This window comes from Cyprinodon tularosa, unplaced genomic scaffold (genome assembly GCF_016077235.1).
Source record: "Cyprinodon tularosa strain WSP-4 unplaced genomic scaffold, ASM1607723v1 ctg3, whole genome shotgun sequence".
Taxonomy (NCBI): Eukaryota; Metazoa; Chordata; class Actinopteri; order Cyprinodontiformes; family Cyprinodontidae; genus Cyprinodon; species Cyprinodon tularosa.
In genome coordinates this window covers 389,845-406,534 of record NW_024039007.1, presented here as the reverse complement: position 1 = coordinate 406,534, position 16,690 = coordinate 389,845, and the positions used below count along the sequence as shown (strand labels likewise).

The 16,690-nt window shown below is 39.3% G+C and overlaps 1 pseudogene; it reads left to right on the top strand.

The window, feature by feature from the left end:
- Nucleotides 1-2,393: 2,393 nt before the first annotated feature.
- Nucleotides 2,394-2,512, top strand: LOC119787585 (annotated as a pseudogene).
- Nucleotides 2,513-16,690: the final 14,178 nt, after the last annotated feature.

Sequence of the window (16,690 nt, the reverse complement as noted above, 5' to 3'; positions counted from 1 at the left end):
AGGCTGCAAAGTGAGGACCATTTTACCAATTTCACCATCACAATGAGGACCAGTTGTTGTAAAGTGAGAAAATGTTGCTGGTCCTCACAAGGTATTTTGCTAATGGTTAGGTTTAAGGCTAAAGTGTAATTTGGGTTAGGGTGAGGTATGAACTGGTAATGGTTAGTTTTAGGGTTAGGGCATAGAAAGGGAAGAAAATTACTGAAAATCAGTGTAAGTCAATGGGAGTCAACACATGGTCTTCATTACATATAGCAGAACAAACAGGTATGTTTGTGTTTTGTTGTTAAATTAAGCAAAATATATATGAAAATTTAGGGAAAAAATAAATTTGTCCCCCACCCCCCCTAAAAAAGTAGCAGTGTTTCATTGAAATTTTAATGTGAAAGCACAAATATGGCTGATTTAGGGATGCATTCATCATGGAAAGCAATCTGCAATGGTTACACCATATGATTGTTCGTCCGATGTGGTATTTTCATTTTGAATATCACAATAGAGATAGAAATAAAAATACTCGGAAATTACAGGACTGCAAATCTCATATAAAATAATGCCAAAAATAAGTAATGTTTCTGGGAGGGATTTGCACAAACCAGCCAGAAAATTGCTGAATTTTTTTTTTTTTAAGTCTTAACTTATTCCAAAAAAAGTGTTAAAAAATGATAAACTGGGCCCAAAGAAGAGGTCAACAAAACAGAATTCAATTCAGGCTTAAACATAAAGAACTCAAGCACAAACTGACCCATCAAACAAGACATGAGGGGAACTTAAATAGTGGCTGATCAGACCACTGTTGACACACAAGGGGGATAACTAACTAACAAAGTGATAAACAAATAAACTTAATTAAACAGATAAATACTGACCAGACACTAAATACTTTACTTTAAATTTTAACTAATTAACAAAATTACACAAACTAAGAATATTTAAACAAATGATAAACAAATTTCCCTTCCCATTACAAATGGTTTGACCCGCTGATTAGCCTGCAACAATCAACTGAGGAAAGCTGGAGCTCATTGCAGCCCTCCACCAGCTGATCCCAAGGAAACTGGCAACTCAAAGAAAAAAGAAATTAATCAATTGCATCTTGACAAAAAAGCAACCTGACAAATAAAGTTAACTAAATGTGTGCACTGTAAAAAGCTAACTTAAATTCAGGCTAATCAAAATATATAAAATGTGCAACTCATTTTGAAAATGAAAAGTGTAAAAGTTACCACACAGCTTCAGAGTGTGACAGCAGGCTGTCACAGTTTCCTTAACAATTAACAGCAAACCTACAGAAAATGTACTACTTAAATGTCATATTTTGATGCATTTAAAAAAAAATGTGAGATGCAATTCATTTTTAATTTCTAATTGGTTTGAGTTGTGTCAGGGAAAATATCACAAAGACCAGATGTTCAAGAATATTAACTTTGATGAAAAAGTAGTATTTTTATTTTTTTATTTATAATAAAAAAAAGAAAAAGTAGTAATCTAAATTCTTCTTGAGGGTGCTATTGGGTGGCTATGACTTTTCTCCTAGCGCCCCTTGGCGCCATGTTTCTACAATCAAACTATTGCAATGGTTTGCTAGGGGCCTGCGATAATTCTTTATGACCTGGATCACCTACAAAAATTGCTGGAATCATGGATTTTCATTTTTAGAACTAATTCTTAAAGGAGTTCAATCATTTTAAAACCTTAAGTTCAAGCACTGATTTACGAAGCAAGACATGATCCATGCCATGCTTTCAAGTTCTAATTCGTTTAATAAAATTGTGATTATGGCCTAGTCAAAGTCTATAATTAACTAGAAAACATTGCAATAAATTAATCAAAAGATATGTATCTGACTCATTACAACTGATTCTTAAATGTCATTTGTTTCAACAAAATTGTTTCTCAAACACCTGATTAATTCAGGAGAGCTTCAGATCATTAAACACGTTTTAGAGATAGGAGGCTTCAGTTGAGATGTAAAAAAATAAGTTAAATCAAGGAGTATTGGGTTTGGAGAAGGTAGAAATAAAAACAGTTATGTATTTATTTATATTCAGTGGAGGAAATGAAAGAAGTATTTGTACTTGATTACTGTACTTAAGTACTTTTTTTGGGTACCTTTACATTATTATGTCAATGTCAAATATTGTACTTTCTACTCTACTACATTTCAAGGAAGCTGCTAGTTTTGTGTTCCTTCTGGTTCAGCTTAGCTTTGTAATCCACTGTTGTTTTTCTTAGTTGAATACAATTTCAACATGAAAGATAACATCCCTTAGGACACCACTAGAATTTGGACACCACTATCTTAGAGATTTCTATGACATTCCACCATTGTGAGAAACTCAGAGCAGATATTTGTAGTTTATAAATTTTATTAAGGCGTTACTTGTTGCCAGGCTTACGGCCATACTGTCCTAAAAATACCTGATCTCGTCTGATCTTGGAAGCTAAGCAAGGTTGGGACTGGTTAGTAGTTGGATGACAGACTGCCTGGGAATATCAGGTGCTGTAAGCTTGGGCTGCTTACAGCACTACTGCTGCTTTGCAACAAGGAGGCTGTGTGTTCGATTCGCAGCCCAGGGTCTTAATCCACGGAGGTTGCATTTTCTCCCTGTGCATGCATTCTTTCTCTGGATACTCCAGCTTCCCCCCACAGTCCAAAAATGAAAACATGACTGATAGGCTAATTGGTTTCTCTAAATATTTTTAGGTGTGAATGGTTGTTTGTACTATTTGTCTATGTGTGGCCCTGCAATTGACTGGTGACCTGTCCAGGGTGCACTCCACAACAAGGGGTGCTGGAGATAGGCACCAGCATCCCTTGTGACCCCAGCCAGAATAAGTGTTTCTGACAATGGATGGATAATTGTTCCCATGTCGCCAAGTTGCATGATGAGTTCTCAAATCAGAGTTAAGTCAGGTTGGGTGGAGGTTTGAAGAGGACCAAAATGCAGCTAAGGTGGTTTCTTACAGCTTTTATAACCAAGGGGGGCAACAGAAGCTTAAATCCAGACCAAAATTAACTCATTACCAAACATTGGAATCAGAACAAAGGAGGACATTTGAGCAGGAGTATAAATGCCAAACAGAAAAATAATGGAGTAATCAACTGATTGGGAGCAGGTGTGGACAAGGGGCTCTAGAAGGGAGCTGTATGTCTGTCATGCAAAGGACTGTGGGAAATCGTGTAACTTATATTGGAAACCAGTGTTGTGCCGATGCCTTTTTTAGGCCCTAATACTGATACCTGGCTGTGTGCAGTATTGGCCGATACCATCTGTTTGAAATTGATCTGTGTGTTAATATATGAAGAACTGCATACTACTTGGATGTAAAATAATTGCGATCGTGGATTTGTCAAAAAGAAAGACTAACACAAAGTGAATCCAGTAGAACTTTTTATTGCCTACCTGGAATGGGTGACAATAGTTGAATAAACTTTTGGCTTTCAAATTGCTATTGGTGGCCTATTTGTTGGTACTCGCCAATACCGATACCACCATTTAGTGCTGCATCCGGGCCGCGCCCGATACTGGTAGATACTACAAGAACACAGACTTAATTTATAAAGAAATAAAAAAAATTTCCACATACAAACAAAAACAAGAAATTTTTAGTGTTAAAAAAAAACTCTTGCTTAAAAAAGATTCACAGAATCCATCTTTATTGTGAACATTTTATTCTGGTACAATTTCCTTACAGCCAAAGATGAAACCAAACCGTCCCGAACCATGGATTATGTCAGAGAGATAATCAGAGATAATCCCTCAAACCATTAAAGAGCTCCGCGATGAGATGGTCCATCTCACCCCTTCCAGCAGTCCTTCCAGTCGCTCCCATCAGGCAGAAGGTTCAAGGTTCCACTGCTTCTCTTAGAAATCATTCATTTCTAGAAAAATATCCATTTTAAACACTTTTTAAATAAGAAATGCTTTAGTGCTTTTATTTGTGTTTTAAAACAGTGCAATTAAATGGAAATGACTGTTGATGGAGGCCTGTCTTCATCTGGGAGTATATTTACTCTATACCAACATGACAACAAATCAGTCACAGATGTTATTCCATTCATTTTAATACAATGTACGAACAAAGGGTTAAAAAATAAAGTTCCAGGTTTTTGCTAGCCAATAAAAAGGTTAGATAGGATTTTAAATGATAAAAGCATAATAATTAAAAAAGTAATTTATTTCCTTGGTTTTAAAATACAGAGTTTGACTGGTGGTTCACAGGCCATTAAAATTCAGTTTTAATGTATTATGCAAATGAAAAGCTCATCAATACCTTTTTTAGTGGAATAGATAGTTCTGCCATCTGTGGCAAAGAATTAGTGTGTGAACGTGTTCTGCCTTCATTTAAGATGCATTGGTATACATGCAAATGGATGAACGCACCCTGAAAAAGGGACAAGAATATGGATGAAAGCCTTCCATAAAATGCCAGAGTATATTTTCTGAGTGGCAGAAATTAGCCGGAAATGGTATAGAAAAAAATGATGGCTTAAATGAAGATATTTAGAAAGTAGGTTTAATTATTCTGAATGTTTGAAGTACAAACCTTTTACGGTTAACTAATACTGCAGCTCTCTCTGTGTTGCTTTTACTATTAATTATCAATGTGACTAAAATCTTTGTTTCATCAAATTTCAGAACAAAATGTTTTCTCATCTTAGAGTGCTGGAGGACATAGGGATCCCTATTTCATCATTCTGCTTCATTCTATCTCTATTCTCCCACTCTGCAGAATCTGTTAGTTCAATCTCTAACGTTCTGCTCTCTCTGCTTTTTCTCATAGTAGCTTCATCTGGTCTGTTCCTGTTTAGCTGTGACTCCATCCTGGAGAGAAATATCAGCTGTGCTGCTGCCATCAACACCTTTCTTTATAGATGTTGGGGACTGATCTGTTTTCCAGTGTAGTCCTGTTTCTCTGACTGTGACTGGCTGGATTTGCTCTCTTTGTCCTCTGGTACGGGAGCTGGGACGGAGCTCATCTGCTTAGCTGTGTTTCCTGGACAGGGCAGCATGTGGAGCTGGTCAACATTTACCTTTTGTATCTCTGCTTCTGTCTCCTTGAACTCCAGTCGGCCTCAGCAGATGGCCGCTCACACTGAGCCTGGTTCTGCTGAAGGTTTCTTCCTGTTAAAAGGGAGTTTTTCCTCTCCACTGTCGCTACAAGCATGCTTAGTGTGAGGGATTGTATTCGAGTCAATGAGTCGATGCAATCAACTGGTTTCCTTAGATAGAAAACTGTGAATAAATATGACAGCCTCTTCTTCTCCATCTTCCTTGATGCTCTTTTTTCTAACTAGCATGGCTAGTGTTAGCACTTTACAGCTGAATCCATGCAGCTACTGCAGCACCAACAAAGCGCAGCACACATGCGCTGAAAACAAGCACAGGGTGTGAAAGGCCTTTGAATATGAAATAAGCAAAGAGAAAAACATGGACTAATGAGGCGATAAGGCCTGAGACGATGTTACATCGTTCTAACAGGACCAAATCTGTTTTGATGTTTGATGATGTAGCTACTACACATTTGATTCTGAGACTGTCACTGTGTGTTGACTGTGTTAGTAAACGTTATTGTCTAAATTAAAGCTGAGCTTTCAGGGCATCCTTTCATCTATCCGAGGTGTGACAGAGAAAGGGTTACGGCCCAAGTCATTAAACAACAGTGTTCCTTCCCTCTAATAGTTTCTAAAAGCACAAGCAAACGCAGATCAAATTTCATGTCATGTAAACATAAACAGCAACAAAGCTGTCTTCTGTGCCACCAGAGGTTGAGTCAGTGTTTGATGTGAGAGGAGCTGAGTTATTACAGCTTCAAATGTCACCGTCTGAGTGTGTTAATATCTGTTTACATGAGTTTGGAAAGTTGACTCTATTAGCAGTGCTGTATAAAGTACTGAAATCTCGGAGTCAAGTAAAAGTATAAGTACCGCTCCAAAATATGACTTTGGTAAAAGTCCAAGTCACTGACTGAAATGTTACTTGAGTAAAAGTCTTAAAGTATCTGAAATGGCTTGTACTTAAGTATAAGATTTACTGTAAAAATTGATGTACTCAAGTAACGTAGTGAAAAGTATAAGAAAAAAGTAAGTGCAGTTTGAATGACATTTTTTAACATTTTGGTAAATTTTGAAGGTTAAATTCACTTAAAATAATATACACAGCCAAGTGTAGGATAAACTTAGACTGGCTTTATGAAACAGGCGTATCCTATTGGTGTTGATGAACAAGCCCAGGCAATACCCGACTTTGTAGTCAGTACGTGGGGTCAAAACACTTGCTGTTTTTTTTTTTGACTTAGTAACTAAACCAAACATTGAAAATGTATCGCAGTAAAAGTATGCAATTAAGTTTGTAAATGTAGTGAAGTAAAAGTGAAAGTTCTCAAAAAAAAAAAAGTGAAACTAATGGAAGTATAAAGTACTCCTAAATATACTTAAGTACAGTAGTTAAGTATTTTTTTACTTTGTTTAGGGTGACCATATTATCATTTGGGAAAACCAGGACACCTTGGAACCGGGGGAGGGGAGGGGTGTTGGATCTCAGTTCCCATGCATAGAGATGTCTGTGGCATGCACTCACTTAACATAGACCTACGTAATCCTACAATACATGATATTTACAGTTGATTTATTAAAAATGCTTTTCAGTAAAAGCCAACAGCAATAACTCCAATAACAAATGATAATTTCATTCAAAATGTATTCATTAAAAATGCTTAACAATTTCTGTAATGAATGAATAGCACAATGAAATAAATAATGTCTCATGTAAACATCCCTCACTTAAAAATAAAAGTTAACAATAACTCTCAACTCCCAATAACAGATGATACTCAGCCTCAGTAATGAACAAAATAATGTCTGTTCTGTAGGCCAGAGGTCTTCAACGTTTTCCAGGCCAAGGACCCCCAAACTGATGGTGAGATGGAGCGGGGACCCCCTAATTCTATATGTTATGAAATTGTATTACCGGTATATAAAACTGGTCCTATAGGCACTCTATTACAGATGGAGTAATGTAACGAAAGTAATTTCTCGCTGGGATTATTAAAGTATTTCTGATTCCTGGTTGATGGGACAGGTGTTGTGAATGAAACGGTGCCCAGCTTGAAAGAGCTCCTGTGTGTCGCTGAATGTTTGCATTGATGACTGAAAGACATCTTCTGCCTCCATTTATCTGTTTACTACAGTGTGTTGAATTCATGTTAATATCTATTTAAAGACATTTCAATTAGTGGAAAAAATTGCAGGGGGAATATATAAAAAAAAAAAAAAAGTCTAATCAACCAAAACCAAACCCATGCAGTACCTCTGTGGACCCCCTAGGGGTCGCGGATCCCCTGTTGAAGACCTCTGCTGTAGGCTATTGGAAAAAATGGATTAACAAATGAGCTAATTAACAAAAAAATACCTCTTGTGTAGCAAAAATTATTCAAAACATATCAATAGACTATCTTCACTTTTGGTGTCCAGGTGGCTTTTCAGATCCCTTGCACCTCCATTGGACACCTAGACATATGTGCCTGCTTTGCACACTGTGCACAAGGCCTCCAATGTGTCTCGACCCGCTCTGAAAGCGGGGAAACTCTTTTGTAAATCGTCGGTAAACATACATTTGCACTTTTGCATGTTGTTGGCGTACTGACAGCCACGCAATCTATATTCTGATTAAGAACAGGGCTGCCCACACTGACGCGGCTCAGGGATTACGTAACACGCAGCGTCGTGCGCAGTGCCCTAGTGCCTGTAAATTTAATGGTCCAATTAAGGTAATTTAAAGAATCAGGACATTTCCTCACTTTCTAAAAAAAACCCGGGACGCCCGTTGATAAAAAACTTTGATAAAAATGTCCTTTTTGTCATTTAAAAAAAAAAACGTAGGTAAAATATGTCAATAAGGAACAGAATTCTCAACTGGGACACAGACAGCACGTTGGTGTTTTGACTTCGTGGAAGCGGCTGTACAATTATAGGTCAATTATAGGTTCCGCCTGATTATCACACTATCCTTCTAAACAAAACAATGTTTTTGTAGGCAACATAAATTGTGAATAACAATGTTTTTGTTCCTTTAAGTGTTTGTACTTTTCAATGCCTCCGGACTTTAAAATTAATGCTTTTTAATGCTATTTAAGGCCTTGATTTTCAGAAAATCTATTTAATGACTTTTACTGACCCGCAGAAACCCTGCTGTAATATCAGACACCACTGGTTCAATGTTGTGACTTGTTACATTGCACTCAGGGCTATCATGTAAATTAGTGGGTCGACAAGGGTCTGGTGTTCCTACTGTATGCAGATTCAGCCGAGCCATTTAAAGGTAATTCTAACATGGGTCTCTAGCAGAGTCGTGCCTGTGTAGGCAGTCATTCCCGCTGCCATTAATAGCAGATGATTTGCGGGTTTAAATGGGTTTTTTGACCAGTGGGAAATGGTATAATTCTACTCTTTGAGAGAAGAAACCTGCAAAAATTACTAGTTACTTTTTTGGAGTAATATGTTGGGCACATTAGTACCCACAGTGGGAACAGTGGTGGACGGATGCAAAGACTTTGCACCGTGTCTCTGGGGCCCAATGTAGCTCCGAGATCCTCTGCAGTTTGGCCTGGGACAGTTTTCGTGTGTGGCCATGAGGAGCAATGCAGAGGTCTTTATGGTGGAAAGACTACGTACTGGCAGGAGAATCAAACAATGGGCTCCTCTTTCTCTTTTCAAGCCCACATATTTGGACAAGGCAGCTGCAGCAGATGTATACATAGAGTTAGGAACACAAAGCAGAATCTAAACACTACTGGAGGAGACGCTTGACATAGATACACCTATGTGTACTCATATGCACACAAACGCAAAACATTTTTGTCTCCTTTTTAATTTTTTTAGGATTTTGATTTATTTTCCCTTTAGATAAGAAAACATTATTTTCACTGTTGTTTTCTGGTGTTTTTAAGGTTCTGATCATGTTTAAATTTCATCTTTCTGATTCCCCTACGGGACCATTTTTCTTCTTTTTAATATTTTTTGCATTCTTTTTTAGAGTCATGGATTTCTTTGTAAAAAATCGTAAACAAGTTAATATAAAAAACAACACATTGAGTCTGTGCCCAGAGAACAAGGATGATTGCAGCTGGTCGGCTGACGAGGTGCGTCGGTTCCCGCACAGTGTTCGAGATGCTGAAGCCTTGAAGGTTACTGAACTGGCAGGAGATCGGATCCAAGCAGATGAAAGAAGGCAGAATAATTCAGAGGGTGAAGTCAAAGCTGGTGTAGAGGATGTGCTCAGGATTCAGAACTACGAGGTCCGAAGAGTTTCCGAAGGCAAGGCAAGGCAAGGCAAATTTATTTGTATAGCACAATTCAGTACAAAGACAATGCAAAGTGCTTTACATGATTAAAATACAGGAAGATAAAACAGAATCAAAGCAAGTAGGAAAAAATAAAAAACAAATAAAATAAAATAAAAAATGCAGAAACAAAAAAAGAATATTAAAAACAGTTGGATTAAAGAAAACATGTTTTTGTTGAATTGTTTAACTAGAACAGTCGAAGGCAATCCTAAACAAATGTGTTTTTAGTCTTGATTTAAAGGAAAGCATTTTTACAGTTTTCTGGAAGTTTGTTCCAGATAAGTGGAGCATAGGAACTAAATGCTGCTTCTCCATGTTTAGTTCTGGTTCTAGGTCTGCAGAGCAGGCTGGAGCCAGAAGACCTGAGTGGTCTGGAGGGTTGATAAACTGATAGCAAGTCTGTGATGTATTTAGGTGCTAAGCCATTCAGAGATTTATAGACTAACAGAAGTATTTTAAAGTCTATTCTCTGAGATACAGGGAGCCAGTGTAAGGACCTTAGAACTGGGGTGATGTGCTCTACTTTCTTAGTCTTAGTGAGGACACGGGCAGCAGCGTTCTGGATCAGCTGCAGCTGTCTGATCCACTTTTTAGGCAGACCTGTGAAAACACCGTTGCAGTAATCAATTCGACTAAAAATAAACGCATGGATTAGTTTTTCCAGATCATGCTGAGACATTAGTCCTTTAATCCTGGAAATGTTCTTTAGGTGATAGAAAGCCGACTTTGTAATTGTCTTTAAATGCTTTTGGAGGTTCAAGTCTGAATCCAGCACTACACCTAGATTTCGGGCCTGATCAGAGGTTACTAGCTGAAGCGACTGAAGCTGTGTGCTAACTTTAGATCTCTCCTCTATTGGTCCAAAGATTATTACTTCAGTTTTGTTTTTATTCAGTTGAAGAAAATGATGGCACATCCAGGCATTGATTTCTTCTAAACATTTCCTCAGTGCTATAATTGGTTCATAGTCACCTGGTGACATGGTGATGTAAAGCTGTGTGTCGTCTGCATAGTTATGGTAGCTGATGTTGTTGTTTTTTATTAACTGAGCCAGAGGGAGCACGTAGATATTGAATAGGAGGGGACCCAGAATGGACCCTTGGGGAACCCCACATGTGATTTTTGTCATCTCTGATGTAAAGTTGCCTACTGACACAAAAAAGTCCCTGTCCTTTAAGTAGGATTTAAACCAGTTGAGAGCTGTACCAGAGAGGCCGACCCAGTTTTCCAGGCGCTCTAACAGGATGGAGTGATCGACAGTATTGAGTGCTGCACTGAGGTCCAATAGTACCAGCACTGTGGTTCTTCCACAGTCTGTATTTATACGGATGTCATTAAACACCTTGATAAGGGCGGTCTCTGTACTGTGGTGAGCATGGAAACCTGACTGGAACACGTCAAAGCGGCTGGTCATATCTAAGAAAATGTTTAACTGTTGAAACACTGCTTTTTCAATAATCTTACTGATAAAGGGGAGGTTTGATATGGGCCTGTAGTTCTGGAGTAGTAGTTTGTCTAAACTGTTCTTTTTCAGCAGTGGTTTGATATTTGCTGTTTTTAGGGACTGCGGGAAAACACCTGACAGAAGGGACGTGTTTATTATCTGAGTCAAATCAGATGCTATGACAGGCAAAACTTTCTTAAAGAAAGCTGTGGGTAGAACATCAAGGCAGCAGGAGGAGGAACTTAGCTGCTGAATGATTTCCTATAAGCTTTTATAGTTTATTTCCGAAGGGACATTCAGGTCGGTGACAGGAATCAGTTCCAGGTTAGGTTAACAGGCAGAATCCAGCGTCCAGAGTCCGAATACAAGTCAGGCAAACAGATCAGAACAGGAACCAGCAGGCTTAGAGGTCCAAAGATCAGGCAGACAGAAAACAAACTGGATAGAGAACTCTCATGTAAAGCTCAACAATAATCTGGCACTGATGACTCAGAGCAGGTAGGTTAAAAAGAGCCTGGAGCAGATGACACAGATAACAAACGGGGCAGAACTAAGCAGGAACGACCAATCAAGCCAGCAATCATCAGCGCCAAGATAATGACAATTCCTAAAGAAAATTTGCCAAATAACCTAACTCATATTTTTTTTGGACTGTGTGGGGGAAACCGGAGCACCCGGAGTAAACCCACGCAAGCATGGGGAGAACATACAAGCTCCCCACAGAAAGAGGTGGCCAGCAAATTATACTGAGGCCTCTTTTCTGTGAAGTTGCAGTGCTAACCACTGCATCAACATGCTGCCCATGTTTTTATCTAAAATCTGAATCTTTAAATGGTTCAGTTCCAGCCTGAAAACATGTTTCTAGGCTATTTTTATCCTTCAGTTTCTTCTAGCTGCTAAGTTTAGCTTTTCCTATGTTTCTTGAAACGCAGGTTTTCCCGTATCTTTTTCCAAACTGTTGGGTCTTTTTTGGAGCATCCTTCTTTTGTTGGTTGTGGATCTGGACTTTCCATTTGCTCTGACAGGGTCTCAACAGAGCAATCAGTCTTTTTCAGAGATCCAGTATCAGGAATGTTTCCCTCCCCAAGCAGCTCCTTTTCAGACTCATGTGACTCAATGGAGGATGCATCTGTAAGTTCAATGGCCTCTGAAAGGGTTTCCTTTAACGGGGCGTCAAGATCCATGGGAGCAGGGTCTGAAATAGGTTTAACGGGGATGGAGTCTTCTTCCCATTTTGTGTTTTCACGTCTGGGCTTTTTTCGTTTTGGACACCATGGTTCATCTATGCCGTGGAGGTCAGCTTTTAGATTCTTCAGCTCTGCTTTGTGACTATCTTGACACTGATAGTACATCTGTTGAAGGGTAGTGAGTTGCTGTCGGAGTCTGTCCTTCTTAGCCCCAAGTTCACTGATTACCTGGCGGTTGTTCCTCCTATTTTGAGAATGAGCTTTTATCTCTTTATCAAGCTCCCGCTCAAGTGCGTCTTTTTGCTGTTTTAGAGCACTAATGTCTGTTTCATACCTCGCTTTTAGTTCCTGGTACAAAACCTTAACCCTCTTCAGTTCACTTTGTAGATTTTTCACCGTCTCTGTGGATTGCTGGTGCGGGAATCCAAAGTTTTGAGCCATTTTCTGATGGTTTCCGTTCTCAGTCATAAGGCGAGTGATTAGCTCGAGGTCAGTTTGAGATTTTTTCTTGTAAGCTTCATTCTGACAGATCATCTCATGCTGATATGTTTCTGCTGTCTGCTTCAGTACAGAAACATCTGTTTCATATCTCGAATATAGTTCTTGGTATGAAACCTTCATTTGCTCCATCTGGTTTTGCAGGACTGCATTCTCAGCTGACAGTTTCTCGATGACCTTTTGATCCGGCTGGATGTTTTGTTCATAACGCATCTGTAAATCGACCTGCAGTTTTTCTCCAGCATTTTCAGTTTCGTATTTAGAGCAAAGCGCCTCATAACATGTCTTGATTTTGTCCAGTTCTTGTTGGAGGGCAGTATTCTTCTCTTTTTCTGCTTGGAGAGTTAAGGCAAATGCTTCTTTCTCAACAATGTAAGCTACCTTTAGTTGCTCAAAGTCTATTTGCAGCAACTTTTTCTTCTTATACTTCATGTCATTGTTCACCATGGAAGCGATGGTTGCAGGGCTGAGGGTTTCTGGATCGGTAAACTTTTCAATCCTCATCAGTTCTCTCTTGGTTTCTTTGCCCTTGTTAATAAACATCTCTTTGAGAGTTTTCTGTCTCTTTAACTCGGATTTTGTTTGTTCAAGCTCTTCCTCAAGGGTGGCTACCTTTTGGCTCTCCTTAACCCATTTAGCTTTCTCCATTTCCAGAAGAACGGTGAGTCTTTCGTTTTCCACCTGGAAATCATTCAATCGCTGCCTGTTGTCAAAACAACTTTGCTGATATTCGTTCATTTTATATGGGTGATATCTTCTCCCACCAGTATAGTAATGTTGCCTTTCATGTGGCATTTTTACAGAAAAAAACGTTTGTGAAAGTTTTTGTTAATCTGAAAAAGTTTCAACTGTGAACTGGAAAAGCTCTCTACGTCTGAACAGGTCAGTGGTGCAGGAAGCAATGAAGCTGAAGAATTCTGACTGTAATATGAACTTATCTGATGACATCATCAAAGGTTCTAAACAGTGACATTGGCAGTTGGAAAAGCCACACCCACTTTTTTCTCTTTTTATTTTTCTGACTCTAACTAGTCCCGCAGTTTTCATCTATCATCTTTGACCTTTAACTACTTCAGCATACTTTTAGCTAGAAACACCATTCAACTTTTAAAATATTTCCGTATATTTCTGCTATTACTCTTTAATTCGGCTTTTTGCTAACTTTTACAGTTTTGCTTCAGTGAAGCTTCAAACTTTAAAAGAAAATTGAAAGATTTTCAAATTTATAATGGAAGTCTATGGACGGAATTCTTCAACTGCTAGAGTGCGTACTCTAGCTTTTGAGATGTTCTGTTTTTTCCAAACAAATTGTTCTCACTCCCTCATTTTTTACGCAATTGAAATAAATTATACATCAAAACGTAGGTATTTTTGTCAGGATTCAGGAAATGTAAACCTCATTTGTGTGGCATTTACAGTTTTCCGACAGTGTGGCCCAGACCACGAAGAGGTCCACACTTCCCCAATAGAAATCCAATGAGAGACTTTCCAAAAATCTCAGACAAAATCCAAAACGATACATATTTTCGCATCGCTCCCATTTCTTAACTATTTGATGTACTGACATAAAACTTTGTATAGAACATCTTCAGACCCTTCTAGCAGTCACATTGAAAGATTTCTTTCAATATCATTTATGGTTTAGCTGTTTAGCTGACTTGTTTGGGCATAGGAAAACATTGATTCTGAGAAAACTCCTCATACTCAGAAAAAACACATTTTTACATAATCACCGTGGCCAAATAGTTTTTAGTAGAAACATAAAAGTTGGCACAGTCGAAATAATGTCTGTTCTGTAGGCCAGAGATCTTCAAAGTTTTCCAGGCCAAGGACCCCCAAACTGATGGTGAGATGGAGCGGGGAGCTCCTAATTATATATGTTATGAAATTGTATTAGCGATATATCAAACTGGTCCTATAGTCACTCTATTACAGATGGAGTAATGTAACGAAAGTAATTTCTCCCTGGGATTATTAAAGTATTTCTGATTCCTGGTTGATGGGACAGGTGTTGTGAATGAAAAGGTGCCCAGCTTGAAAGAGCTCCTGTGTGTCGCTGAATGTGTGCATTGATGACTGAAAGACATCTTCTGCCTCCATTTATCTGTTTACTACAGTCTGTTGAATTCATGTTAATATCTATTTAAAGACATTTCAATTAGTGGAAAAAATTGCAGGGGGAATACCGTATTTTCACGACTATAAGGCGCACCTAAACGTCTTTTTTTCCCCTCAAAATGTGGGGTGCGCCCTATGGTGCGGTGCGCCCTATCTGCGGACGTTGTTGAGACCACCATGAGTGTGTGAGAACCTTAAAGGGGGAAGTGTGGGCATGGCTTGTGTATAAAAGAACAGGTATGTGCTTTATGCAGAACATTGTTGTCTTAACAACCCTGAAATTGGCAAAGAGACACGCCTATGAAGCCCAGTTTAAACTGAAGGCTATCAGCTACGCAGAGGAACATGGAAATCGAGCAGCTGCGAGAGAATTCAATATAAATGAATCGATGGTTCGCAAGTGGAGGAAGCTGGAAAACGAACTCCGACTGGTGAAGAAGACGCAGCTGAGTTTCCGCGGACATAAGGCGAGGTGGCCCGAGTTGGAGGAAAGACTCGAGCGGTGGATCGAGCAAAGAACGAGTGGGGCCAGCGTTTCAACGGTCACTGTTCGACTAAAAGCAGTAAAGCTGGCGGAAAAAATGAAAATTGAAAATTTTCAAGGAGGTCCATCGTGGTGCTTCCGTTTTATGAAACGGTGCAATTTTTCCATCCGGACCAGGACTACAGTTGCTCAGCGACGTCCGGCGGATTATGATGAAAAGCTGGCGAGCTTCCACTCATTCTGCAGCAAACACATTGCTGACAAAGTCATCCAGCCAAGCCACATCACCAACATGGACAAGGTGCCGCTCACTTTCGACATCCCGGTGAATCACACGGTGGAGAAGAAGGGGACCAGCACTGTAGCAATACACACAACGGGGTATGAAAAGGCGTCGTTTACTGTTGTGCTTGGCTGCCACGCAAATGGACAGAAAAAACCGCCTATGGTGATTTTTAAAAGAAAGACTTTGCCTAAAGAGGCTTTCGCAAAAGCCGGCATCATTTCCAAGGAGCCGCCCGGCACGGAAAGTGACTCTGACAGCGAAGAAGAAGGGGAAACTGGCATGTCGGATTTAGCGCAGCTGTTTAATTCAGAAACAGAGGATGAGGACTTTGAGGGGTTTGATTAATACTCTGTAATAAATACTTGAATAAAGCACAATCATACTCAGTTTTGCTCCTGCTCTATTTTTCTACCTGAAAACTTAATTCAACAGCAGCCTCTGGGCCACGGCGCATCCGGGCTCACCTCGGCAGGTGTTTTTTCATCTAAATAATCTAAATCTTTTTGAGTGAGAAAGTCCACCTGAAAATTTAATCATTGCAGTCAGTTCATCCAGATTATTATCCTGCCTATGTTTTAAGTTAATTTATGCGTCAATAAACTGTATCAGAGGAGTAATCACAGCCCTGTGTCATCAGCGATGCGTCTCTCACGGCCGGTTCCCATGTTTGAATAATACGTTGTAATAAATACACCTTGCAGCTTTATTTGCTGTGATCAGTGGGAATAAAGTAGTTTTAATATGTTTTTAAGTGGGAAAATCCACCTGAGAGGACATGTACCTGTATATAAAAAACGTGCCCTATAGTCCGGTGCGCCTTATGTGTGTGTTAAATACAGAAATGGCACACATAACTGAGACTGCGCCTTTTAGTCCGGTGCGCCTTATGGTCGTGAAAATACGGTATATAAAAAAAAAAAAAAAGTCTAATCAACCAAAACCAAACCCATGCAGTACCTCTGTGGACCCCCTAGGGGTCGCGGATCCCCTGTTGAAGACCTCTGCTGTAGGCTATTGGAAAAAATGAATTAACAAATGAGCTAATTAACAAAAAAATACCTCTTGTGTAGCAAAAATTACTCAAAATGTACCGAAAAACATATCAATAGACTATCTTCACTTTTGGTGTCCAGGTGGCTTTTCAGATCCCTTGCACCTCCATTGGACACCGAGACATATGTGCCTGCTTTGCACACTGTGCACAAGGCCTCCAATGTGTCTCGACCCGCTCTGAAAGCGGGGAAACTCTTTTGTAAATCGTCGGTAAACATACATTTGCGCTTTTGCATGTTGTTGGCGTACTGACAGCCACGCAATCTATATTC